The following is a 26,029-nucleotide window of genomic DNA, read 5'->3' as shown; positions in this document are numbered from 1 at the left end:
ATCTTCCTCCCTAATCCTGCCATCAGCAAGGACAGCCTCAATATCCAAACCCATCAATACTCTCTGCCTTCTTGTCTCTACTCACATCCAACCACCTTCTGCTCCACTCCAACCGAGCCACATACCACCCAGCCAAACTGTCCAACCCTCAACTGCAATACAACTTCCTTGTTGAAATCCCTTTCACTGTGATCAACCGTTTGGGCCTCAGCAATTTAACTTTATGTCCATTCTTACTCAGCTTCCTTTCTAAAGAATACCATTTTCATAAAGCACTTTCTATCACACTGTTACTAAATGTTCTAAACTTACCTTAATTACCCTCTTTTCCTTCTACAGCTGCCCAATCCCAGCCTTCAGTGATGTCTGCTGTAGCTCTGCCTATGTCTACATACTTTCTTCAGTATGTCTACATACTGAGGCAGACACACACATAGAAGAAGAAAGTCACACACATGCAGGTAGTGGAACTCCCGAGTTCAAACTGCAAATGAGTTCTCAGCAATGCTGGGCAATCCCACCACTTTGAAATCTCACCCTTTCTGACATCCACACCATCCCCACATCCTCACACGACTGTGCCACCACAAAGAGACGTGGAAGCCATCGCTCACAGCAACTTCCCATTATCAGGCTGACTTACATCTATACCAACATTTGCCTTCTTCCCTCCTGCTGCATTCTGTTCCTTCTCTTTGAAAGCTAAGAAATCCATTTGGACTTGAGACCCCACTCCATCCTACATTCTCTGGCACACACTGACCACCTTATGTAACTCCTCTTTTACAACCAGATCTTTATAATCAGCCCTCAAATTACATCCTGCTTTAAAGCACTCCAACTCAATCTCACAGGTCTCTAGCTACTGCCCTAGCCACAATGGTTCAAGTGTTTGATGTCCCCACTGCCGAGAAACTAATACAGAAACCTTAAAGTGACAGAGGTCAATATGGGAAGGGGATCAGAAACCAGTGAAAAAGTCAGTTAGAGACGAATCAACTTGGGTTGTAACACATTTGTACATGGAAGCAATGCTAGGAATCTCTCTGTATAGCTATCCTTAACTCAACTAGCAAAAACGCTTTGTCTTTCTTATTATTGTTTATGTCTTCTCTTCAACAAAATTAGAGCTAAGGGCAGAACAGGTTCTGCCTGGAAGCAAGGGAAGGTGGCTGGGGGGGAGGGGGAGGAGGCAGGGGGCAGGGGGGAGGAATGGCCCAAACAATGTATGCACGTGTGAATAAATGAATAAAAAAAATTTTTTTTAAAGTGAGCTTGTAATCGAAGTTGGCTCAGTCAGAGAGAATTTTGAGACTGTGAAAGAGGAGGTCCAGAAAGACTTTATTTCCTACTTAAAGCTGGAAGGATGTGGACAAGGTCCAGCAGTTGCCTTGCCAGCTTGGAATAGACAGAGCTTATCTGAAAATGGGGACCACGAGGAAGAAGTGGAATTCAGATACAGAGGCCAGTCCTGATCACATTGATTAACCCCTGTAGTCAAGCTGTACCTCCAAGTCTTTCAGTTAAATGAGCCAGCAGATTCTCCTTTTGGTATAACCCAGTTGGAAACCAGGAGTACTTTTCAATTGCCACAATACAAGAATTGTGAGCTTTCATAGAGACATCAGGATTTGGGGCCTGAGCTAAGTAATGGAGCTCTAGTAGGAGCTCCTGCTACATCGGTTTCATTGTAGTTCATATCACTCTCTGCTGTCTTCTTACTCTGGGTCAACCACTTCATTTGAAACCAGACACAGAACTTTGTCTGAAACACAAGGGCTGAGACTGGAGGACAGAGAATTCTTACAAGAAAATCAGGATGCTGCTACCAACAGGGAAAATATATTCTGGGCAGCCAAAAAGCCATAAACATATGCTACGGCAACTCACTCAAATACCTGTAAAACACACACAGGAAAAGTAAAACGTGGCTGCTGGCTGAAGGTAGTTTGTCAACCTCCAGTTACAATCTTCCTTGTTTCCAAGGTGATCCCATCCAAGAGTGAGACTTCATCCACCATTGCTGCACCAAAACTGCTACTTTTTTTTTTAACTCTGACTCACAAATTCAACTGCCTGCTCAACGGCTCCACTTGGCTGCGTCAACCTCACCTCAAATTCAATCTGTCCAAAATAAAATTCATGCTCTTCCCACCTCCAACCCCTCTCCTACCCAAATTGGCATCTTCAAGTCCACATTGCAGGAAGAGAGAAGTTCAGCATCAAATCCCTCTAGAAAAGCAGTTCTAAATGGGGAACCACAAAACGCAACCCTAACCTTGTAGGTACTACAAGTTTCCAGAAAAGTATTTAAAGGCCTCCGACAAGAAAACTGGAAACTGTGAACAGAATTTAACAATGCAAATAACTACTTCTCTTATAAACAAGTGGAAACTATTAAGAAACTCTTCTGTGATTATTAGCTAAGGCTTCAGCTTGGCTCCTTCTCGGCTGGGAGTGTGGCTCAGTGGTACAGTGCTAAGCACACACAAGGCCCTGGATCTTATCCCCAGCACCACAAAAAAAGGAAGGTCAAGTGGGAGTTTATATCACCGTAAGTATACAAATATTTATTCCAAAGACAGCTATTTTTCTACCCTTCTACCTATGTGACTCAGGTAATTGTTTTAAAAGAAAAACAAATCTTTCAGGAAGCGAACTGTAAGACTTCAGTGATATTCTTTTGTTACTTTAAATATTCAAGAAAGATATTTGGTATTTTAATTCATGTAAATTTGCAATTTCCACTTTCTATTTCTTCCCAATTTATTTCTAAGATGCATAGAAAAAGTTTCAGAACAAATATAAAAGAGATTTACTTATTGGCTTGTTACCATAGCCACTGTTTTCCAGCAAAGATTATCTGATTAGACCCTGACAACCACCTGCAATATTGGGCAGATATTACCATATTCTGGCAGAACTATAAAACCACTAATTGTAAAATGTACCATTATTTTATGCACCACTCTATTAGAGAGAAAATCATCACTAATTAAACCATAACACAAATGCACTGTAAAATACATCTTATTTTCAAATATGTTAAAGTGTAAAATAAACAAAAATATATGCTTTAGAATCTGTGAAAAATACTATCAGAAGCCTCACTTCACAGAGGATTACCCAATGTTAAAGGTAGTAAATTCAAGAACGGACATAAATCTGTGGATTTGTTTCCTAATCCTTTTCCCTCCATCTAGCTCCTGGGTCTGGATGGGCTCTAGAGTGCCTTCTGAGCACCACTTTTTTATACATAGGTGAAAAAGAAATCATAAATGAGTCAATTCAATAAATGCCTTTTAACTGACATGGGTTCTAACACTGAGAATAATTTAGAACTTGACTTTTCTCTAACTCCTAGGAGCCTAGGAATACGCTGGCATAAATAGTATGCCAGTTGTGTAAGAAAATGAATGTCATTCATTTTGGCGCTAACTCAAGAGGGGACAGGTTGACACAAAAATTTTTATTATTGACCTTAAATGTGACTCACAAGATGGCTTTTACTTATGAAGTGTTATTACTGAACTTTTAGTCAAGCTAAAAGTTTCTTTTGTAATATCCTATGCCCATTTAATGATATTTTTTGTTTCTTTGTTTCAAAAATATTCATTGGGGAAGGTGCCTTTTATGCTTAATTATTGCATACACTAATGAAAAGCAAATGTGTAAACCTGAGAGCTCCAGTCGCCCTGTGCAGGAGGCCTTTTGATTTCAACACCTAACATTCATCAAAAAGAAAATTTGCTGAAAAAGCCAAGAAATCTATTGTATGTGATCTGAATAAGACAGGTAGGCTTGATTCATGACAAGATTCTTTTTATTTAACTCTAATTGGCTTACACTTTGTATTCTCCACAGCATATAAAGCGGTGTTTTAAAGAGACGCTGCGTAGTAAGTGCACACGAGATATACAGTAATGAAAATAGCATTCCTTCCTCAGTTTTCACGAATGTTCCCTCCATCTAGCCCTGTGCTGGCTCTGGAGGAGAACGTCTATCAAATTTTTAGTGGTGCCTACTACGGGGCTGCATTTGTGTCAAAGCCACATCAAATTTAATACTTTTAAGTCCTCGAAGGGCTGACAGTCTAATTAATGAGCACAAACACAAAAGATATACAGGTGGTTGATTACCTTTAAGTACTCTTAGTAACTTAAAATGTTTTAACATCATGCTGTACACCACTGAATGTAGAATTAGACCACCTATTTTGGTCAGTTACTGGAGATGACCTTGGGCAAGTCAGATCTCTGACCTGTTTTCTTTTGTATTGCCTACCTCTCCCTCAGAGCTGCCACAAAAGAAATTAAAGCAAGAGAAAAATCATTTGCCCACCCAAAAGCACTGTTGCCAAGAATACAGCAGGGACTTCCTTTAGTGGTCCCTTAAGACGAAGTCACAGGACTCTTTCCAAAATGCAAATCCAATTATTCCATTCCCAGTCTTAAAGACTCCTGTTGCTAAAGGATAAATGTTCACCTGTTTCGCCTGGGCAGATAAGGGCCTGAGAAAAACTGGCTCCTTCACCGTCATCTCTGGCTTTCCTTTTTACAGACAGTAGCAATTCTACAGATGCTCCCGGTCACGTTCTCCCCCACAAGTCTTTGCCCCTGCATTGTTGATGGAGTTTCTGGCTGTGATTATCCTACTATACCCAGGACTCCACAGACTGCTATTAAATCACTCTCCACATTGTAATGAGACTGTGAGCTTCTGCAGGGCAAGGAAGGCCAATGCCTTATTCTTATCAGTAGCCCCTATACCAGGTACAAGGTCCAACCTACAATAGCCCAATAAATGTTCCTTGAGTGACAGGCAACAAATGAAAGTAGCCACACACCCAACAGCAATGGGAAGATTATAAAGTACTCTGAGATATCCGGATTTGGGGGCACATACAAATGGACATCATCACTGACAATGGTAGCAACCTCTTAGAACACTAAAAATAAATTTACAGAAATTCTGGGATTTACCACCGAGAGACCAGTTAAAAACAGTGATGCACAGAGCAGAAAATGGATGAATGACTGACTACATACATGCATCTAGACATACATGCATATTTTTAGCAAGTAACTTCTATTGTTGATTTCTAAATGGCTCCCTGGTTTGGGGAAAAGAAATGCACACATACAATGTATTCTAAAGCCAGTATCAAAATATCCCAGACCAACCTGACTAGCTTCCTTATCAAAGTAGAACCAGTAACACACTGATACACAAATACATCCTTTAAAACAACCAGAAAGATGCCCAGGTAATACCTCATGTGAAAATTTTTCTTTTAGAACCAGTGCTAGCAACAGTAAAGCTTTCCCTGAGGAGCTGTTAAGTGCTTTTCTTTCTGAAAATCATACTATACCACATACTAGGAAGAGGAAAGAGGATGCATGACCCATTTCCCATAAATACTTATACCCGGATACCCATGAGTCTCCAAATTCTTATTTCGGGGATGGTGAAGACTCTGTCTGAACATTTATGACAGGATTCACTTGATTTTTTCATGTAACAGCAACCATTTACCCTACCGAGCCCTTGCTTCCTGCACAGCAGGGAGCTTGAGCAGGTTGAACATCTCAGTTAATCCTTACATTAATAATCAAACCTACCACAAAAGCTTAGCCTCTCATTTTATACCAAAGAAATTGGAAAGCCAAATGACTATGATGTCATCTCTTGCCAGTTACATGGTTTCTACTCTGGAAAAACTGGTAACTCTCAAGCTCACTCTCCGTAACACACACTTCCACCCAAACTATACATCTTTTCCAGTAAGTATGGAGCAGAAACAACTTTATTGTCTATGCTTAATGCCTTTTCTGTGTATCCCAGCCAAAATGTGTTCTGTCTCCGGTGAGTGTGTCCCACCCACCCATCCTTCCATCCCCTTTTAGGTACCCAAGGTATGCCAGGCTCTGAGCTGAGGGTACAAAACGCACAAGTCACAGTCTCATTCTTCATGTTTTCAGTCTAGACATGTGAGCAAATGGTCATGTGTGAGAGTAAGATACACGTGGCACAATCAGCACACATCAGCTCTGCCTTGAGTGAGCTGATTCTCACAAAGGACTTCAAGGAGGTGAAGACCCCTAACTGAGCCTGTGGGATGAAGGACGAGAATTACTTTCAGGGCTTCTGAACAGTATCATCCGCCATGGGAAGACAAAGTTGAGAAGGAGGAACAGAGAAAGCCAGTTGGCTGGGGAAGCAAAGATGAACAACCCCAATCCTCCATGCCTGCCTGATCACACACTCAAGACAGCATCCTACCCTACTAGAGAGGCAAGGCAGGGCCTGGGGCAAGTGCCCAAGAACTCACCAGGAGAGCCTGGCCACTTCTTTCTGTTGGAATTGATAACCCTCCGGTGCCGAACACAGACACACAAGAGACAGAAAATCCGATAAGGCAATTTCTCTTGATCAGAGGGTGCAAGCACATGCTTCCTCCTGCTAAGCAAGCACGCAGGTGCAAAATGGCTGACAGTGGCTTCTCCTTATATTCCTGATGCAGTCGTACCTGCCCCTCGCCTGGGATTTGTTCAGGTCAAAGTTCACAGTCTTTCCCGATTGGCTAAAAGACTTGGGGGATGAGTTAAGGCATGCAGTTTGGCAGGCAATGGAGCTGTACAGGAATCTAGAAGAAGCAGCAAGGACCCTTTAAACATCCAAGTCACCTAAGACAGCAACCTGAGGAATTTTTAAGTAATCTAAGAGGGTAACAAATACTCTGATAGAAAAGATCATTTTCTTACACTTCCCAGCATGATCTCCAAGTCTCCTCGGCACCCCCATTTCACTACAGCCCTATGGACTCTGATAACTAGTCTCTGGTCAAATTAATTATAACTCCAAGACCCTGAGTTGAGGAGAAGACAGTGTTCCCTCAAGAATTCTTCATCCCCAGGGGAAGCAAAGAAAACAAAATGCTACTGAGCTGGGAAAGGGAGTAGGAGAACTGATCTTAGGCAGATGGCTTTAAAGGGAAATAGAACAGAGATCATATCACATGCAGCTTCAATATCTGCCTAAACACCAGGGCACAATGAAGTCTGGCAGGGTCCTTATCCTTCCTGGGCATTTAAAGCTGCAGTCCTCATGCTTCCAGAAGTCTGTCTGCTCTGATTCATGGATTTCTACCTCCTCTTTAAAAGAAAAAAAAATCCTCTTTATGTTCTTTACTTTTAATTAAGGCATATTTAAAATAACTGCTACGACAATTTCTTGACACCCTATATAATAATTAATTAGACACATCCTGATGTCCTACACAGAGTGAAAAATCACGAGGTCAAGTACTTGCCCCTCATAAAGACAAAAATAACAGCAAAAGGACAGTGTGTTCCAATAGGAATTCAATCTCCACCTATCGGAAACTTGGCCAGACCACACATAAAATACTGGGACACTTCAAAATTTGTTATTCATATATACACATAATATTGCCAGATTCAATGATATTATTCATACAGCAATAAGTCTTTGTATTAATTTTAGAACAAAACAAAGCCATTGCTTTCTTCTCCCCTTGTACCCAAACCAATTGAAGTTTTGGTTACCATTAAGTTGAGCGATATTCTCAAGGAGAAAGTGACTTTAAAGTCAGATTTTAAAATGAAAAGATTTAGAAGTATCTTAAAGTTCTAGAAAATCACAATGAGCTAAGGAATCAAAAGACTGCAATCAAGAATCCTAAGATTACTATTGATTCTGTTTCCTCTTCTGTAAAATGGAGATATAAAGAAGGATGACAGAGTAGGAGGAAGAGAAGACAAAAGATTAATTAGATATATAAGGCCTTTTCCTGCTCAAAAACAATGGATTCTATGAAATATACAAAACAGATCTTTTCTAGAAAGGGACAAATTCCCCATTCCAATTTAAAAATAAAAGCTTTAAAAATCAAAGAAAAAGAGGACAATAAATTTGCTTCAATCATCTTAGCATAAGACTAAGCTCCTATTTTATGCAAACATCAGTTTATGAAATACAAATGACCGAGGGATACAAAGTATTTTATAGAGATGCCTAAATGTATCTCCCAAGCAACCTTTATACTCAGTTGTATATATTCTAATGTAAAAGACAAACAAGGATAATTTGGCATGTGCTATTATTTCCCATTATCTCTACTTAATTTAAGAAAGTAACATAGTCACCATTAATATGCTTAGTGGTAGACAACAGATGAGCACAGAAGGGAAACAACACAAGGTTACTCTTGGACCCCAAGAAAGAGTCTAAGAAATGCCCTATTTCCAACCAAAGGATGAAATGGTCAACCATTATCACTGAGTTAAAGAGAAAGCAAAGAGTGGAAAAGACAGAATAAAAATAATGGTAAAGACAGAAAAAATACAGTCATTCTAGCATATCTGAATTGACAGAAAAATTATACACACGGAAAAAAAAGATTGAAATATAAAAGACAGTAAAGGCAAATGAGAGGAAGACACATCAACTGAAAAAAAAATTTTTTTTGAAAGCACCCAGTGCTTGCTAAGCAGGTGTTCTACCACTTGGGCTACACCTAGCTCTTTTCTGCTTTTACAACAGACCCTTGGTATGCACAGGTGTGGCTCCAAGGAGAACACCGCTGAGAAGAACACACGTATGGTCAGGATACACCAAGTTCAGTGCTGTACTGTGGATTCTTGGTTCATTCTTTCCATTACACTGCCTAAGGCCCACTAAAGACATGCTGCCTTTGAACAAATCTCAAATTTGCACTTGATTATTTCAATTAAGCACATTCACTTTTACTTTGCTTTTGGGTACCATGTACTTTTGGGAGGGAGATTTTCACAAAATTAAGGGCAGGGAAACACATGACTTAAATACAACTGACAATATCTCGGAACAGACTGAGAGCTTTTCTGCATCATCTGAGCTGCATTACGCACCTAAAACGTTTTTGTAATTTTTTTATTGTTTATCATTTTTTTTTTTACTGTTCTTGGTCAAAATGCATGTAATAAGTCTACAAATAAGTTGGGCTTACTGTAGTTTGTTTTTGCGATTGGGTCTCATGCTTTTTCCTGGGCCAGGCTCTGTGATCCTCCTCCTCACACCTCCTTTGTAGCTGGGGCAACAGGCATGCACCACCATGCCCAGCTTATTGGTTGAAATGGGGTCTTGCTAAGTTTTTATCCAGACTGGCCTGGAACCACCACAATCCTCCTGATTTCTACTTCCTGGGCAGCTGAGATTACAGGCCTGAGCCACCACACGCCACCCTGTGCCAAGCATTCTTCTGTGTAGGGGGCAGGTGCTGCAGGAGCTCAGGTCCAGTGACAATCACCACACTGGAACTGTCCTCTCTCCAGTCTTCAGGAAGGCTGGTGGTAAACCTCATCATCTTATCTTTATCTTCACTGAGGACCATTTATCCTCAGCAGACGCTCAACCCTGGGTTGTTGACACTTGCCTCAAGCACCCAAGACCAGAAATCTAAAACAATCTCCATGAAAAAGAAATTAGATCTAACCTATCTTTGACTCATTTCCCCACCTCAGTCTTCAGCATTACATCAACAAAAAACTCATCCACCAACTCATTTACAGAACGAAAATATGTAATGAGGAATAAATATTTACAAGTATTAGTAAGTATAAATAATTCATATTTACCATATTTGGGCAAAAAAAGAAATACATTGACATATGCCTGAGCCCTCTAAGGAATACACTTCATCTTCCGGAAGTCAGTTGTTACCACAGGGCCTGTGTCCTCTGCATCTGCTAGTGGCAGAGAGGACTGTATGGAGGAAGGAAGAACAGATGGACAGACTCCAGTTAATGTGAAACCCTTCATATTTCACAAAGTTATCAAATATAGCCCTGGCAGCTACTCCAGAAGTTACTCAGCTCATCTTACAGATGAAGAAACTAGGGGTCAGAAAGGGTGAGTCTATCAGGAATAGAAAAATGTAGACTCCAAGTGCTAAGAGGTTCAGAAAGACTTGGGAGCACTTCCTAAAATCGATAGCTTATCTCCACATGCCTTTGGGGCTGTGCTCCAACTACAGTGCTTTTCTTTTCTCCTACCACACTAACTACTAATTACCACCAAGCACAGAGGGCATTTTTCTCTAGAAACTCAGACTCAACAAAAACGAACTGAGTAACTTCTACGGGTAGCACTGTAAAGACTTCAACATTAATTAGAAAAAGATCCTGCTATCCAACAGCCTGTTGTCCACTTGGGAAGACATGGCAATGTCCAAGCAATGGCACCATCATCATGCAATTGTGCAAGCCTAACAACTAGGAACCATCTCTTTCTCACCCCATACTTCTAGTCCATCACCCATATCCAGTTTTATCACCTCTTTCTCTTTCTACCCAGTTGTCTCCATCATTAACATTCAGGTCAGGCTATCACCATTTGTTCATACACTAATAGAGGCATTTCTAAATAGTCTATCCATGTCTCCTTTTGAGTTCCCTCCAAACAATTCGTCCATTCTCTTTACTGCAACCAAAGTGAACTTTTCAATCAGATCACTTCATATTCATGTTCAGAAACCTTGTAACTCTTGGAGACGACTTTCATATCCACTAACCCCCACTTCCAGCCACAGGAGCCTTCGTCTGTCCCTCACTCATACCAAAGTCCCTCCACCACAAGGCCTTTGCACATTCTGTAACCTCTATAATGCTGCCTCTTTTCTCTTTCAGTCCTACTCATCTTTCAAATCTCAGCTCGCCATCACTTTCTGAGGAAAACTGCCCCAATTGCTCTGAGTAGGGCAAATCCCTCGACATGTACCTCCATAGCTGTGTGCATGTGGAAACTGGTTACACACAGTAGGCACTTCTGCTGAATGAGTGAAAAGATGAAGTTCAATACAAAACAAAATTTAAAAGGCACCCCAAGAAAGACAGAGATAAATGACCCTGCATGATTTTAAACTAGACCTCTTGCCTTTTACAAGAATGCTTTGCAGGGACTTTCTTGGGGTCTCTTCACCCCAGCATAGCACTGGAACACCGCATCCATGTGAGTATGGAGAGGGGACTGAGGCATCTTCATTTGTTCTTCCTTCTCTCCCAGGCTGCCACAGGACATAGACAAGAAGTGGACTCTGCATAGGAGCATGGTCTCGTATGTTTGCTTTGGATAAACGGAGGAGGAGGTACGGGGGTTATTCATAAACTACTGAGCAGTTTGGACCTTCTCGAGTGTGACAACCCCCATGTCACACTGCAGAAGTCTTTCCGGGGTGTAGGTCAGCAACTCTAAATGTCAATGGAAGACTGTCTTCTCAAAATCCTGTATGTTCATGAAATCTGCTCCAACTGATTAATTTCGGCACGCCTCATCTATGCTGGGCCTACTTCAAACACAGGAGGTGTTCGTAAGGATATACTTCCTATTAACAAGCATCCAGTTTCTCAGGAATAGCCCCAGCTTCTGGCCCCACTCTCTAGTTGCTCAGAGTCTCTGCACAGCACAGCATGGTGGTCAGGAGCTCCAATTCAAGAGTCACTCACTGATGGACTGTGTGACCTGGGACCAAGGGACAACCTCTCTGACCCTTGCTTTCTTATTCTGTAAAATGAGGCTAAGAAGATCACATAAATAAGAGAAATGAAAGGAGTTCATCACACTACTTACATGCAACTATTAGCTTTTAATATAATTAACATTGCAAGTATTTTATGAAGTAAGGTTCTTATTCCCAGCCTTTGTTTTTTCCCCTCCTTGGAAAAAAGAGCTGCACAGTTGTATCTGCAAGGTAATACTGCCCATGTGTCGCAAGACAGTGTTTGCTGTGTCTCTGCCAGAGCTGCCAGTAGGACCCAACCTCCATACCAGTGACCATCAGGAAGCAGTCATTATTTACACCACTCAGAGGATCCTGTCCTAGTCCTACCACACAATGTACATCTTGTATTTACTCACTGCACTGCAAAATTCAAAATACAAAGCACTATTTACACTTTTTTTTTCTTTTGGCGGTTGGTGAGCAGTAATTTGAAATATCCACCAGACAAGTCCAAATCTGATGTACAAAACCTACACGTGTGTATGGGATAGTAGAATCTGATAGGGAAACAGGTTTAGATGGTCACGCCAGGTACTCACAGCCACTAGGCCAGCTGCTCCTTAATAACTCCCAGCAGTTCACACCTGCTCTGGAATCCTCTACAGGAATTAAATGTGATATGAAAACCACATTACCAAGGGAAGTTTTCATAAAAATGTCTTCACATTTTCTTCTCAAGTGCCTCACTTTATCTGGGGAAAACTGTGTGAAAATAAATAAAATTCTAATCTGTATAGGAAGTTTGAGTTACCTGGTCATGACCCAGGGCTCTGCCTGAAAACCAAGTCTGTGCAGATGAAAGGAGTTAAAAATAAAGGAATCCCAAGACAAATCCATGCTAGTGTAGAGTCTCAAGGGGAGTCCAGAGGCTTCTTAGGATGCCACTTTTAGCCAGAAAAAAAGGCAGTACCTCTGCTTTCTATATCTGTGGTGTTATAACAACATCCCCAGTCTCAGTGGAGAGAATCAGCCATTGGGAGTCCATGATCTGGGAAGGGTGAGAGCCTGCCTCGCCTGGTGGAGGGCTTTCTCTAATATTTCCTGGGTTCTTCCCATCTCAGGGGTACATCAATCTGAAGGTAACCAGCATTCTTTTCAGGTCTAATTTCTGTAGTCTTTACTAGATGCTATAGACATTAACCCACACTGTCTCAGGGAAGAGTAAAGGTGACTTTCTTTCAAGATCAGGAATGAATAAACATTACTCAATCAGCAATCTTCTGCCTCAATAGCCAAATTTATATAAATATCCATCCAGAAAAAAGGACTACTTTCTACACAGAATATCATTTCCAACAATGACGTTATTCATGAACATGACCTGAAGCATTTTCTGGGTGGTTCTTTGCCAGTCAAGAAGAAAAGGGAGAGACATTGCAAGGTTTTCAGGTCAGCTTATGAGATCTGGTGAGACACCAAAAACCCTGCAGAGGACCCACAAAAAACAGCACCACCATTCATGTCTAGGAAGAATAACTGTGTCCTGAAGCCAGACACAGAATAACAGACACAAGAATAACTGTGTCTAGGAAGAATAACTGTGTCCTGAAGCCAGACACAGGCTCTCCCCAAAGAGCCCTAGCTGGCAGAGGCCTAGCTACTTCCTCAGGCTCTGTAACAGGACAGTGTGGAAAACACACTTCACCATCAGTGCACAATTTTCTGGCTCTTCCAAGAAGGTTTGGTAATTCTTTTAACGTTTGTCAAAGAAGGGGCAGAGGTATGGTTTGAATCTTAAATGTCCACCAATAGGCCCAGCACGGTGACACATGTCTGTAATCCCAGCACTCAGGAGGCCGAGGCAGGAGGATGGTAAGTTCAAGGCCCACTCTGAAACTGTGAGTCAAAATAAACCTTTCCTCCTTTAAGCTGTTTATCACAGGTATTTTGTCACAGCAGTAGAAAGCTGACTAACACAGGCAGGATAAGGACCAGGAAAGGGAAGACAGCTAGGCTTAACTCCTAAATAATACTCCTGCTCCTGTTTTCTCTCTACACCTCTAATTTTTCATCTGTAAAATTATTTTTTTTTCATTTATTTATTTATTTTTGGTGGTACTGGGGTTTGAACTCAGGGTCTCACATTGGGTAGGAAGGTGTTCTATCACTTGAGCCACTCCATCAGCCCTCTTTTGTGATGAGATGGGGTCTTGCAAACTATTTGCCCAGGCTGGCTTTGAACCATGATCCTCCTGATTTCTGCCTCCTGAGTAGCTGGGGTTACAGATGTGAGCCACTGGCTCCCGGCTCATCTGTAAACTTAGAATACTCAAAATGATAAGCACCACAGGGGCACTGCACACAGCATCTTGGGGTGGTGCTTTCTTCCTCCCCGTTAAAATCTTTCTTCTTGGCAAAGAAAATTAGTTCCATCTCTTTACCAGCAAGTCTCATAGACAAAGTCACTTGTGAAGGATCTTCCTTATTCAAGGCATTTTATTTTGCTTTTGCGTGTGGGGGCTCACACCCAGGGGCTGTGAGTGCTGTACAAGCCTCTATCACCAAACTACACTCCCCAATCCCAAGAGGGGCATTTGGCTACTTCCCTATATCACATCCAGGTTCAAATGTCATCTTGAAACCAACTAAAAATAGTTTTAAAAGATACCTCAAAGCATTTCCAAAAAGGTTTTCAGCAATATTTTGGTATCTTCCAGAGTGACTGCTTTATAAAAGGAAAACTTCTATACATTAGATTATTTTAAGCTTTCAAGTGGTCTCTTAATGCTACATTGTCTAGACCACATTGTCCATGCTGAAGGATTTTATGACCCTGCATTCCTAACCCAAAACATTACAGGGTATGATCAGGTACCAGTGACAGGTAACCCCTATGACTATTAATTTCAATACTTTTCACAAATGATTCATTTAGCTCTTTTTTTAAAGTAATTAGCACCCCCCCAAAATAGCCAAGTGTAGTGGTACACAGCTGTAATCCCAGCTACTTGAAAGGTGGAGATCAGGAAGACTATGGTTCAAGGCCACCCCAGACAAATAGTTATCCAGATTCCATCTCAACGAACAAGCCAGGTACCATCGTACATGCCTGTAGTCCAACCTATGTGGAAGGCACAGGCACAAGGATCTTAGTCAGAGTCTGGTCCTAGGCAAAAACCTGAGACCCAATATGAAAAATAGCTAAAGAAAAATAGGGCACGGCTCAAGTGGTAGAGCATCTTTCCAAGCAAGTGGGAGTCTGAGTTCAAACCCTAGTACTAGGGAAAAAAAAAGGACAGAAAAAGAAAAAAAACTCAAAAGTGAACAAGAACTTGCACAGGTATTTCACAAAAGGCATCCAAATAGCCTATACATACATGCAAGCATAATAAGCTCAAATGCTAATGAGGGAAATATAAAGTAACATCATAGTGATAAACCCCTAGACAAACACCAGAATGACTAAAATTAAAATGACTTATCAAGGTAAGTGCTGATAAGAGTATGGAGCAATGGGACTCTAATTCAAACCTCCTGGGAGACAAGTTAAGCATCTACCAGAAGCAGTTGTGGTATGTTCATATAAAGGAATATTACTCAAAAGTGAAAATGAGTAAATTAGCATTGCATAGATGAATCTCACACACAGAATCAAGATAAAGAAGTCTGACATCCAAACCTATGGAGGCAGAGAGCAGACCAGTGGTTAGGAAGAGGCAAGGCTGGGGAGGTGTGAGAGATGTTGGCCAAAAGATCACAAAATTACAATTGCATGGAAGAAGTAGTTTAGGAGATTTATTATACAACATGGGTCAAATCAATGGTCACACTGGAAGACTAGCTGTTCCCATTAAAGTGACACATACTCACATCTTAGAACTCAGGGCTGTACACACCAGAAACCAAACCTACATCCACTAAGAAATGTATACGTGAACGTTCACAGCGTTATTTTGCTGAAACTGGAAACAATGCAAACAGCTATCATAAGTAGTTGTGGTATGTCAATACAAAGGAATATTATTCAACAAAAACTCATGTGGGAGAACCAGGTTAAGGAGATTTACAGTACAATGTGGTCACTCTAGTTAACAACATATTGTATAAATGAAAACTGCCAGAGAGATATGAAGTGTTCTCACACAAATAGAGGTGACGTGATACATGTTAATTAGCTCGATTTAGTCATGTCACAATGTACACACACATCAAAAGATGATGACATACCTGACAAATACAATTTTACTTGCCAATTAAAAATAAATTGAAGCGGCAGACATAAAAGAACACAGAAGTATTAGTGCACTCGCATACATTCTCAAAATCAGCAAAAGTGTGAGAAGTCAGTACGGGGACCTCCGTGGAGAAGAAAGCCACCAAAGGGGTGGCACAGGAAGGTCTCGGCCTGCTTTCTTGCTATGTTACGATTAAGTAGGTACGCCTATTTAATGGAAACTCACTGAACTGCACCCACATCACTGGTACTTGTTTCTATACATATGTTACACTTCAGCAGCATTCTGTCAAAAAAGCAAACTTGTCTAGATGCTGCTTCCTGTGCAGTCACACTGGGGACAATATATGCACTGTCCACAGGTCAGGCCCAGGGAAAAGCACAAGAGCCACCAAGTCACGCTCCAGCCACTGGGCCTGCTCCCAGCTCTATCCCATGTCTTGTGCTGGACAACATCTACAAAAATTGCCTGGGTGATTATAAGAATCAAAAGAGGCACTGCAAGGACGTTTTGAAAACCAAACATTGGCATCCCAGCATTTGTTCCTATGGTGTCAACACGCACCACAGCAGGCGGTGGCAAAGAGCAGAGAGAACCTGAGGCGACTTTGGAGAAGTCTGAGGAGCTCTGGGGATTACTTTCAAGTCTCCACTCTCAATAGCATGGGTTCTTTATGAAATTTCACTTCAACTCAAACAGGAAATGGTCCTATCTCTGCAGAGGCAGTCCACAGTACACTTCTCCTTCATAAGGAGCTAGCATTTCAGCTGGCAGGTGGAAATGGGCACACTTTCACCTTGGAAGTACCCACTTTCCTTCAGTGTTTCTTTCTCACTCTGCCTTCAGCTTGTTTCTATCTCCAGGCAACTTCACTGTCTTGCTATATGTCTCTCTGAATGTCTTATGCTTCTCCCTGGGACAAGAGTTAGGAATTAACTTTATTTAGGCAAGATGGTGCTTGAAATACGAGCCCAAGAGTAAGTACTATCGCTTCTCCTTCTTGCACAGTTGAAAGTAATACATCCTAACCAGCCCCTGCATGAATGGCCTCACCCCATACGCAGGCCCTTACAAACAAGATGTGATCCTGTACTTGTGACTTTATTTTCCAAACTCAGGTCACATTTTTCTGGAACTTGAGAGTGGGCAGAAAGTGGGAGGTGGGGGAAGGGAGGGAGAAAGGAGGACAAGGAAGGTAGAAAGGCATGCCTAGTCTCCTTCTTCTGTAACTCTCAGGAAAGGGGGGACGGCCATATTTGAGAGCTGACTTATGAAAAGTGGGGCGTCTACGGTTGCTACATAGGGCTGTAGGACCTTAGACACATCACCTACCCTTTCTCTATCTGCTTCTCAACTGTACAAGAGGGAGCGGTAACAGTGCCTTCTTCTGAGAATTTGTTGTGAGGAGTAAAGGAATCCATCATAATGTGTTGAGAACCATGTTCTATGCCAGCATATATCTTCAGGTAGATGTTAAATAATAAAAATGATTTACTGACAGATCAAAGGACTAGAGTGTGAAGAGGAATCCTGGAAGAACAGAAGCTCAACATACTTGTATTGATTTTCTTCTATATCCAGATGTGTGTAGTTTGTATTTTCAGGGATTAAAAAAAAATGAGCCCCCTCCCCCTTTTGAAGGAGTTTGTAATCTAGAGGGGTTGGAGAGATAGGGCTGGTCCTTTCTAAATTCAGGATTCTTTGTTCCATTTTTTTTTTTTACATCAGCAATTAAACCAGTGGATGGCTGGCAGTATCAGAAAAAGAATCTGAAAGTCTCACTTCTCATTTTTCAGTAAGTGAAAGTGGGAGAGATGGTCACTTTATTAGTTTTTCAGCTCCTTACACAAGTATGGCATTCTACCTTCAAAGCAGAGGATTTTTTAAATTATTATTATAGTTTTACAGGATTTAATTTTAAAAGAACTTACTTCAGGAACACCCAGCTTTGTACTCTTGGCTCCTCTCAGCAGCAGGACAGCTTCCTTGCTGCTATTTAATGCTGGGGTAGAGTAAATTCTTCAAGAATAATACTAACTTCACAACTACTAGGTACCGCTGGCTTTCACCTTAGGTTGTGTGAGGCACCATGTCCCTGGGCAGCCTAAAAGCAAAGACACCTCACTGATTTTAGCCTATCTGACCTGGCTCGGTCATCAGCAGGTGACTAGATTAAAGCACACACATCACCTGCCTTGGCAATCAGGCAGTTCCCACTTCCACAGGCCACCTCCCCCTCTGCCTTCTGTGAGGACAGCACATCTCAGTGAGACCTCCTGTACTACTCTTCAACCCAAATACCTTATCTTTGATTATTTGATGTTGGTGCATTATCAGTTTAAACGTATTTAAACTGATATTTAAATGCAGCCCTGGTATTGTTAACAAAGCAAACGACCTCTTTTCTTCAACATCATCAGTCGTCACAGACTCAAACCTGTCAACTCTTGACAGAATCAAATGAGAACTGGAACAGGGTCTCACGGGGTAGATTTCAAACCTCCAGGAAAGCAATGAAATTCAGGCTGTGACAACTGGAAACTAGTTGGATTTACTGTATTTTGTGGCTTTATCAGTTTTTTGGTACAGGGGATTGAATTCAGGGCTTCCCACTTACTAGGCAGGTGCTCTACCACTTGAGCCACTCCACAAGCCACAGTTTAATTCTTAAAATTCTTATTTATTGTTTCCCAGAAGAAAGCAAAAAGGATGTATCAACTTAATTGAAATATAAACACAATTTCTTATTTCCTCCTACTTCAAATGACAAAGGAGACAGAAACAGAACAAAAGGGAACAAGCCACCAACTTACCTTGTGTAAGCATGTGAGGGTGGAATTACCTAACCAAGTATGACAGAGGAACAGTGCTTCATCTCAGCCTGCAGTGCCCTCATACCAACCCCACAGGGCAGTCTGCCAGCCAGAGGCCGCCACAGAGGAAGCCGAGGCTCCCTAGAGCCAGTAGCACAGGCTCCACATAGGAGACTCATAGTCAATGCCAAGATTGAGTTTACAGTTCTTCCTCTTCAACTGCTTACCCTTTAACTATTCATTTAACCTTCCCAGCGTTAACAGACTCACAAAAGGTAAACTAACCGAATTTTCACATTTTCTCAAGTCAACAGTGAAGCAAATATTTGCAACTTCATTCCCAGAAACTTTCTCCGCAGCTGCTACCAAAGCTCAATGGTTTGCATTTTAGCTCCTTTTATTTCTTCTCACCCTCATCAGAAATAAATGTCATCAGAAATAAGTGAGGGCAAAAGCCAGCTAGCAAGGATGGGCAGATACCAACACAACCAGGGAACTGTGGCACCAACTGAGCAGCTTAGGTTTGGCCAGCTGAGACCAGCACAGAGATCTCACCAAAACTATGGGAATTTGAAAGTCAATAAGCAAAATAATTTTCCCCTGACTACTAGGATTTGTGTTTCCACATCCTATAGCACTGCCCACATTAAGCCCATCCACACAAATTATAAACCTCTTTCTCTTGGTGTTTTTTTCTTTAGCCCTCATCAGGCAATGCCGGCCCTTTGTGGAAAGAAGAAAATAAATAGCATAACCATCCCCAGCAAATCAGGCTAGGCACAGCTTATGAGCTCAGTCTTATTCTGATCTTATACAAACTGTGACCCAGAACTTAATTAACTTGCCAAGGTCCCACAGAAAGTTGATGGTAACGCTGCGTTTCACACGGCTCCAAAGCCACCTTCTCTACGCTCTATCAGTTTCTGCTTCGAAGTGTGATGCGTGAGAGGATGCGTCAATGGAAGCGTGTGAGAACTGCAGAATCCAGGACCCAGTCCAGCCTACTCAAGGGATTCTGCAGTCTAACAAGGTCCCCAGTGCTTCCTGCACCAATTTGAGAAGGACTGTTACACCACACCACTAAAGAGAAGTTTCTCTAGCCACAGGACAACAGCCTAGCTACATCATCACCTTTGGACCTAACACACTGATGCTCACAGGATGCCAAGCAACCACACGAACTCGGTTAGAATACAGTCAGAGCTTTTAAAAAATGGCAAGAGGGCAATCTCGACAGAGATCCACAACCAAATTAGCAAATGACACTAAAATGTCTACCACTGTCAAATCTTAAGGAAGAAGCCAAGCGTTAGCTGCCTACTCAGCATGCCCTCTGGTGGCTCACAACAAGGCAGCCTAAACTGCCTTGAATCCAGAAAGAAGCTACTCTGAAGACAACCAGGCATTCTCCATGAACTGTCCTGCTGACTTGGGAGCAAAAAGGAGCAAGACCCTTTTCAATTCAGAGGAAAGACTTTCAGAGAAAGAATAATAGGACAATCCTAGCACACTCAAGACAAACAAAGAGAGACAAGCCAGATATTTTTCCAGGTAGCAGAAACTGACCTGAAATTGACACCCTATTCCTGGACTTCTCTTGTCACTTTTTAAATTATCCTTTGACCTCAGACGTGGTGGACTTCTTCCTACATTTTTTATTGAGATATAATTCATATTCCCTAAAATTCACTCTTTTAAAGGGTACAACTCAATCGTTTTAAAGTGTGACCATCAGCATCTAATTCCAAAACCCAAAAGAAGCTTTTTGCCCATCCATGGTCACTTCCCTTTCCTTCCTCTACTCCACTCCCAGCAGTCACTACTCGACTTCCAGTATATAGGATTTTCCTGCTAGGGACACTTCATAATGGAATTATACAATACGTGGCTTGTTGTGTCTGACTCTTCGAATTTTTTTTTTAATTGGCATGTACAAATGGCACGTAGTAAGAGATTTCATCATGACATTTCCATGTATGTAAATAATGTACTTTGGTCATATCCACTACCTCCATTATTCTTTCTTATCCTTCCTCCTTTCTCCCCATTTTCCCTTCCCCTTCTATCTCTACAGTAGTCCCCCTTTTACTTTCATGACTTAGTTTTGTTTTGTTTCCCCCTATCTTTCACAAATGAGAGAAAACACAATACTTGTCTTTCTGGAACTGGTTATTTCACTTACCATCATGATCTCCACTTCCATCCATTTTCCAGCAAACAATATACTTATAAAAGTATGGGTGGTATATATGCCCCATTTTCTCTTTCCATTCATCTGTTGATGGGCACCTAGGCTGATTCCATCATTTGGCTATTGTGAATGGTGCCGACATAAACAGGGGTGTGCAAGTATCACTAGAGTGTCTGGCTTCTTTCACTTGGCATGTTTTCAATGTTCATCCATATTGTACCATGAATTAAAACTTCATTCTTTTTTATGGCTAAATGGTTTTCTGTGCAATGGATATACCACATTGTTTTTTACTCATTAGTTGGTGGACATCTGAGTTATTTCCATCTCTTGGCTATTAGTATTAATGCTTCTATGAACATTCATTTGCAAATGTTTATATGGACATGTTTTTGGTTCTTTGAATCTGTACCTAGGAGTAGAACTGTTCAAAATTTTGAAGAACTGGCAAACTGTTTCCCAAATTGGCTGCACATTTCACATTCCCATCAGCAACATACTGTATGAGTGCTCCAATCTCTCCTATATGTCTTTTTGATTGTGGCCGTCGTGGTGGATAGGAAGTGGCATCTCATTGTGGTTTTGATTTGAATTTCCCTAGTGGCTGCCAATCCTGAGCATATCTTCAAATGCTTCTTCACAGAAATATCTATGCTATGCAAATCCTCTGCTTACTTTTAAACTGAATTATTTGCCTTTTATTATTGAGTTGTAAGAGTTCTTTCTTCTTGCTATTTTTGAAACTCCAGTCAAGAACTTTCTTTCTGGAACACTTTTCCCCACTCTCCAATATTCTTTGAAGGCGCCTACATGTTAATGAACCCTTTGTATCTGGAACCACTATCATCTGAAGGGCCCAGAACACTTCCACTCTCTCCTGCTGACCGGGAACCCTCCTTACTCTCATCCTGAAGGTTGTACCTCCACCCTGTTCACCCACAACTAGTTCTCCTGTCATCACTAGAACTCACCTGCTACTTCAGCAAATTTGCAGAATAGAGAACTGAACAATAGCTTCTTTGACCACCATCACACCATCATACAAGACAATCCTTTGTCTTGTATGCTCTGAAAATTGTTTATATGCAGACACAACTATAAGCCTTCACATTCGCTCTCCATCATACCACCACCCTAAAAAACTCCTCTTTACACAAGTGCAAACCCCTCATCTACATTACCACAGCCCAGCCCCTCCACGGAAACTTTCCTAGACTCCACAGCTTAAAATGCTTCCCTCTGAAATTAAAAAAATAATAATAATCACTTAGAGAGTTCATTAATCAACCAGCATCCATAAAATGTCCCTATATTACAGGGATCTATTAGGTGAGACCGCCTCACTCCACAGCTGATATTAAACGACATACAGAATTATTAGAAAGTGCTAATTCAACAATGAGGTCCTATAAGATTCACACACAATCTCAAAAATGTTCTATGTTCCTGGAAATGTTGACTGGAATAAATATAGCCAAGTTTTTGTTGTTGCTGCTGTTAAATGTAGGACTTCTCAGTCTTTGATATGATGATCACATGTTAAGAATCCCCATAAAGGAGGAAATAAAAGGCAGTTCTTCCGAAATTGATTTGCCCTTTACAAGAGCACACCTATTAACATCCATCCTGATAGCATTCTTACAACTGAGCTAATTCAATTACTGCTCAATTCTGTCGACTAAGCAACACTGAGTAGAAGCCATATTTTCTACTGGGATAAGAAAATAAATTTGCTTTGTTTTAAGATGTCATCAATTGGTAGACACTCTCAACACACTAGGTTACAGAGAAAGACACTGTATATCAAATGTGTTCATTATGTTTAAGATCAGTCTGAATTTTTGAAATTGGAAATATGCTGAAATGTGAAAAAATGTATCTTAGAATTGAGCTAATGCAAAACTAGGTGTTTGTTTAAAAGCACCGCTAGGAAGGTTGAGAACAGTGTTTGAAGAAAGGGCCTTGACTCTCTTTGACTCAGTAATAACAGCCTTGTTGACCAAAGAGAAATAAAGTATCATAATGATTATGTCACAACAGACTTATTTAAAGGGAGCAAAGATACCAGGGGGTCACTGCTAAGAAAAGAAAACAATGGTGATAAGGAAGAAGGCTTCTCACACTGGAAAAAATCACAGCAGCAAAAAGTAGGGGAAACACCCAAAATATAAACATCAAATTATGGGAAAGAGTTTTGAAACAGAAATGTTCCCTGCTTATGGTAAGTGGGAGGAACCATTTAAATAAGCTATCAAATCTTAAGAATTACAACCCAAAAGCTGTCCCTTCACCAAGTGCTGATTACTGTCAGGAAATCAGGTTTGAACCTTGCGGTTTTATCTACTAAAACACTAAGTGGTACACTTGAGTTTTTGAATAGATTTCTGATTAACTGATAGGTTTCTCTAGTGTTAATCATTTTAACACTGACACAATGCACAAATGGAAAGCTGAGATAAAGATGATGGTCAGCTGGGATTCCATTCACCATAGTAACACAAAAACTAGTTTAGTGTTGACTGACCTCCTCATGCACCTTGTCTGTGTGGGTTCCACATTACATAAACTACTTCTTCCTTAGGGTGTTATGTCAAGAACCCTCCAGACTCAAGCAGGCTCCTGAAGCCTCTGAATCAAAGCAGTTAAAATTCAAGGTCATAGCAAGTCAAGGCAAGCTCTCTTCACAGAACATGGATGGTTTGAGGGACAAGGAATTTAGTTTAAGATTGAGTTGAGCCCAAACAGTGCTTTATTGTAGGCCACTTCTCCCACAGAACCCTGTGGATATTGCACCACCTGAAGGCCAGCAGCCACTATCAAGGCCATATCCTCCAGAAGGCATGGCCTCTACGGGACAACTGTCATGGAGTGTACATCACTCTCTCCAGAAGACTTGGGTAAGCTGTTCATTCAGAGAAGATGCACTGAAAATCCTTTGTAAATTTGTTCCTAAGTGATTTTACCTGTCCTGAAACTCAAAGGTTCAAGCTACCAGAACTGTATGCAACCTGCATTCCACAAACATCTGAAAACCTCCAAAGAAAGGAAATAGAGGAGTTTCTGGATTTATCAATGTAAGGGTCACCAATCTTAGTCTACCCAAGTGATCTATAAACCAGAGGCTGTGTATTTTACAGTATGAAAGGGGGGAACCCTATCTTTATGTAAAATTCATTCATTTGAAGAGCAACCAGTCATCAAAACTTGACAATAGAAAGTGGTACAGGAACTAGACTGTAAACTGCTGAAAGCAACTTCCTAAAACACCTGGAAGAAACCCTGTGTCTACAGGCATGGCCTGGGAGCTAGCAAGATTAGCACTATCTGAAATCAGAAGTGTGAATTGTGGCACTGCATCATAGACCTTGAGAATCAGACCTGTGGATTAACAAGCTCTCCAGGAGATTCTAACGCTCATATCTGGCACCTCGGCCCTGCAATAAGGGAACATACATACCTGCAGTGGTTCCGGTATGTATGTTCCCTTCTTAACTGAATAACAGACAAGCTCCCCTGTCCTTGCTTCTGATTGGCATTGGCTTTTTGAATCACACAGACTGATTTCACCAATGAGGGGCTGAGTCCTTAGTTCAAGGTCATGATGAAAAGCCAAGTCAGAGCTCTATCCCAGGGCTTGCTGATTTCTTCATCAGCCTTGGATCTCAAACCAAGGCCTTGCTGACTTGACAATTCTGGGGCTCAGGATGATGAATTGATAAGGCAAACTTGCTGGTCCCTTAATCTGTACTACATTGCCTCCCTCAGAAAGGTGTGAGGGGTTTCCAACCCCTAAACTCGGGAGATGGATTTGAGTTGGGCTGGGAGCAAATAAACCTCTTAGTGGGGAGTACACAGGGGATGAAGAAATAGGTGTTTTGTTATAATTAAGAATGTTAATTTAAAAAACTGATCACAGAGACAATGCCTAAGACATGAATAATATTGTAAAGTTTTCTTAGCACTTTTCATTTCCATTGTCTTTCAACAACCCTGCAATGGAGAAGGATAAGGTCAGGATTACCCCTCAGTTCATAGAAGACAAAACTGAAGCTCAGAGTGACTAATAATTTGTCCATCACCCTTGTCACAGCTGTAAAGCTGCAACTTGACCTCAGGTGTACTTGACTCCACAACCTGTGTATTTTTTCCCAAAGTGGGCTGTCCCCAAGGATAAAGTAGAGAACATCTAACAGAAACAGTGAGCCCCTAAAACATGGCACTTGAGCAATGTGTGGGTGCCCCTTTAAGAACTTAACACACAAACCCAACAGCCAAGGTGTTCAGCCAAAAAAAAAGAGAGAGGCATATTTCTAGCCTGCATAATCATTTCTGGATTGATTCCCACTAGCAGCCTCTGAGGGGAACAGCGGCTCACTGCCTGGGCTGAAGCTCCTCCACCCCCCTGGGTCATGACAGCACGGCTCTGACTTGTGCGCAGGCAAAATCCCAAAACTCTCGAAAAAAGAAGTGAAAAAAGTGGAGCATCCTCCGTGCCCTTGCAATAGGCTCAATGCCAGTTCCAAGGTGCTGGGGTCGCCTACATCCTGACCTTAGGAGAGGGTGGAATGAAGTAGACATTCCGTGAACTCGCTGGCCCTATTCTTTCCCACCCAACTCCCTGGGGAAGAATAAATACTAGGCGAGGGTTCACTATGAAGTCAGATAAACCCCACGCCCCCTTTCCTAAGGTACAGTATGTCTTTCTAAACTCTCCATCTGCCACTCCAGGTCTAGTCCTTTGCGACGATGAAACGGGTGGGGTGGTGGGGCTTTTTCACGCTGAAGAAAGGCTAGAGGAAAAATCGGGCCATCCACCCACTCCAGCCACGTTGCCCCGCCATGTGTGTGAGACTGGATTCTGGCGCGCATCGCAAGAGCGAATTCGGAGCCCCGCGCCCTTGGGCACATCTGAGGTTGGGGAGGGGACATCGCCCAGTGCAAAATGCCCTAGAGGAAGGAAGCCATGCCCGTGTGAAGAGCCAGCCTCAGTTTTGGCAGCAATAATTTTCCGAAAAGACACCAGGGATTACAAAGATCAGGGTTATTTGCTGATTTCAGCCCGGGTGGAAGAGCTCAGTTTAGGGGCCCAGCGGACCTGAGTTCCCCACAATGAGAGCCTCCAAGCGGCATCCTCGGGAACTATACCACAGCGGGGACAGTGCAAAAAGAAGGACTCCAACCTCAACTTTCCAGAGGAAACTGCTGCGCTCTGAGGTCTGCTTAATCTTGCACTCGCACCGGGTCCCAGGTTTCTAGTGAACCAGAACCGAGTCCCCTTCCGCGCGCACAA

The 26,029-nt window shown here is 41.8% G+C and overlaps 2 protein-coding genes across 2 annotated transcripts in view; one reads left to right on the top strand and one right to left on the bottom strand.

The window, feature by feature from the left end:
* LOC141421230 (inhibitor of Bruton tyrosine kinase-like) overlaps positions 1–26,029 on the top strand; it is a 1,912,155-nt gene that overhangs the window by 496,411 nt on the left and 1,389,715 nt on the right. The window lies entirely within an intron of this gene.
* Positions 1–26,029, bottom strand: part of LOC141421248 (uncharacterized) — a 158,256-nt gene that overhangs the window by 124,730 nt on the left and 7,497 nt on the right. The gene's annotated exons all lie outside the window — the stretch shown is intronic.

This window comes from Castor canadensis, chromosome 3 (assembly GCF_047511655.1).
Source record: "Castor canadensis chromosome 3, mCasCan1.hap1v2, whole genome shotgun sequence".
Classification (NCBI taxonomy): Eukaryota; Metazoa; Chordata; class Mammalia; order Rodentia; family Castoridae; genus Castor; species Castor canadensis.
This window is presented reverse-complemented; position numbering and strand designations above follow the sequence as displayed.